The 3,127-nt window shown below is 42.9% G+C and overlaps 1 pseudogene; it reads right to left on the bottom strand.

Moving 5' to 3' along the window:
* Positions 1-779: 779 nt before the first annotated feature.
* On the bottom strand, positions 780-1,716 carry LOC140516295 (sn-1-specific diacylglycerol lipase ABHD11-like; annotated as a pseudogene).
* Between the last annotated feature and the right edge of the window lie 1,411 nt (positions 1,717-3,127).

Genomic DNA, 3,127 nt, shown 5'->3' with positions numbered 1-3,127 from the left:
GATTTTATACCCTGAAACTTTGCTGGCATTGTCAATTTCTTCAATTAATTTTTTGATTGACTCTCTGAGGTTAAGTAAGCTATCATATCATCTGCAAAAAAATGAACTAATTTTGTTTCTTTTTTGCCTATTCTTAGTCCCTCAATTTCTTTTTCTTGTCTTGTTTTAGCTAGCGTTTCTAGCCCTATACCCACTTCTTACCTTTCACCTCACTTCCCTTCTTACTCTAGCAAACTTCAGGGGGACAAAAAAAAAACCCTTACCTCAACACATTCATATTCCTCCCTTCCCACTTTCCATAAGAAAATCTTTCCATCAGGTGAGAAATTTCCTTCCCAGATCTACCCTGGAGATCTTTCCACAAAGTCTCAATGACATAGGGGTAAATGGGCTGTTAACAACCTATAACTTTCTCCTGATTATTTCATGGGTAGAAAATAGCAGCCTGAATCCTTGGACTAATGTTCTACAGCTAACACCTTTTGTCTGGTAGTTGTTGTTAGTTGATAACTTGTCTTTGGTCTGTAAAGTGTATCCCACCCAACAGAGGAGTAGACGTGTAATGTGGAGTCCAAGGTACTGAGCTGAATTCCTGCTGTTAGTAAATGTTATTGGGTATAATGGCAAGAACACTAGTTCTGGGTTCAGATCTTGATTCCAATGCTTGCTAACTCTACACTTGCTAGTCCCCATCCCTGGCATATGCTCACCACCTTTCTCCACTCCTATTCACGAGCTGAGTCAGTACAATTTTGAGTTATCTAATCTCAGGAGAGCATTCACAGGAACCTCCTTAAACTGTCCCACTCTTCGTGGCGGCTCCTTTTCTTCTCTCCTTGGTTTCTCTCCAAAGCTATCAACTGGGGATGGATGAATGTGGACTTAGCACCACTGAAGAAGAGCGTGGGGCCAGGGTAGGATTTCTGGAACTGGGGGAAGTCCATGATCTTGTCCATCTTCTGGATCAGGGAATCAATGTTGACCCTCCACTCGAACTACCCAGTGCTGGCTTTCAGTTTGGTGAGGAGGAACTGCCTTACCGTGGAATCTTGGATAACAGGACTAAGCTGCTGGTCGGCTACTTTGCACGCCTGATAGAGGGGCAGCTCCTTGGGGATCTGCACAGACTTCATGGCTTCCAAGTAGGAAGGGAAGTCTGAGATGGTTGTGGTCGGCAATGGGCTGATGTCCACTGATATGAGGCGCTCCACCAGCTCTGGCTTCTGCAGTGCCAGTATCATGGCTGTCTTGCCCCTCATGCTGTGTCTGATGAGGACGCAGGGAGCCAGGTCAAGCTGGGGCACTCATGGCCTTGTAGTTGGAGTCAGGGCTGTGCAGGCTCTCTCCATGGTTCTGAGCATCTTCTGTCAGCACCCTCCTGCCAGTCTGCAGCTGGTGGCTCTTGAGGATGGTCTGGAAGTTGGTTTTGCTGACGAACAAGCCATGTAGGAAGACCAGAGCTGGGCGGCTGTCTGCCAAGTCCAGCAGCTTGGAGGAGAGGGGCACAGGCCTGGGGCTGCCCTTTCTGTGTGCCGCTGGGGTCCCAGGGAGGCCGGGCCCCTGGGAAGGCAGCGGGGGTTTCAAGGCCGCCCCCCAGATACCCCTCCAGGCTCGGCTCCAGCCACATGCTCGGTGTTGCCCTCCAGCCTGGCCAGGTAACCGTGAATCCCTGCGCTGTCCCCAGCAGAGGCTGGCTCCGCCCCCAGCCCTCCTCATTTTATTTAATACTTAATTTTGTTTTCATTTCTTCTGGACTTTTATTCTTTGACTCATGGTCCTTAGACATATTAAGCCGTCCTTTATTCTCTAGATTCCTCATGGAGTTAAAGATTCTCAGGTACGTATTTTGGGTTCCTTCTTCTAAGCTTTTTCTGTGTTACTGTCTTTTGGATCTTGTCCCTTAGTCTTCATGTATTATGTTAAAGGTGGTTTGCTATCCTCCAAGTCTTTGTGATCTGCATGGCATTTTCTACTATTCAGAGACTTTCTTGGGGAATTAAAGAACTCAGCCATGCATTTGGGCTGACACTTTCTGATAGGAGGCCTCAGGAAATCTTTGACTGGCATGATGGATGGCACATTTGTTCCTTCTGATTCAATTCTTGTAACCACAGCTGGTTTACAGAGCTTCTTATATATCCTGTTCCTTAGTCTCTCTCCCTCTCCCTTCTCCTCCTCCCATGTGTCTATATGGCATGTGATATAATAATGCAACTGTGTTTCAACTTTCCCATATCTCCAACATTTATCATTTTCCTGTTTTTTCATGTTAGCTAATCTGAACGGTATGATACGGTACCTCAGAGTTACTTTAATTTGCATCCCTCTAATCAATAGTGATTTAGAGCATTTTTTCACATGAAAACTGCCTGTTCATATATTTGACCATTTATCAATTAGGGAATGACTTGTATTCTTGTAAATTTTACTCAGTTCTCTATATATTTTAGAAATGAGGATTTTATCAGAGATACTGATTGCAAAAATTGTTTCCTAGCTTTCTGCATCCTTTCTAATCTTCGTTGCATTGTATTTGTGCAAAAACTTTTCAATTTAATGTAATCCAAATCATCCATTTTGCTTTTCATAATGTTCTCTATCTCTTGTTTAGTCATAAATTCTTCCCTTCTTCATAAATCTGACAAGTAAACTATTCTTTGCTCTCTTAATTTGCATATCAGCCTTTATGTCTAAATTGTGTGCTCATTTTGAACTTATCTTGGTATATGGTGTAAATATTAGTCTATGCTTTTCTATCACACTATTTTCCAGTTTTCCCAGCAGTTTTTGTCATGATTTATTCCATTCATTCTAATTCTTCTTTGCAACATGGCTAATAGTGTAAATAAGAATGTGTGTGTAGAACCTATATAAGATTATATATCCTCTCAGGGAGGGAGGGGTCAGGGAGAGGGGAAGAAGGTGGGAGGCAGGGGAAGATAATCTAAGATTTATAGAAGTGATTGTAGAAAACTGAAACAAAATAAATTAATTTTTAAAAAGGAAGAAAGGCTTGGAGGGAGGACAGATTAACAGATGGATTAATTCTCATCCAAATGAACTCTAAGTATGCATAAAAATATGGATAATTCTTTTTTGTCATAGCAAAGATCTGGATCCTACGGGG

This window comes from Notamacropus eugenii, chromosome X, assembly GCF_028372415.1.
Source record: "Notamacropus eugenii isolate mMacEug1 chromosome X, mMacEug1.pri_v2, whole genome shotgun sequence".
Taxonomy (NCBI): domain Eukaryota; kingdom Metazoa; phylum Chordata; class Mammalia; order Diprotodontia; family Macropodidae; genus Notamacropus; species Notamacropus eugenii.
Note: the sequence above shows the minus strand (reverse complement) of the source record. Positions and strands in the feature narration are given on the sequence as shown.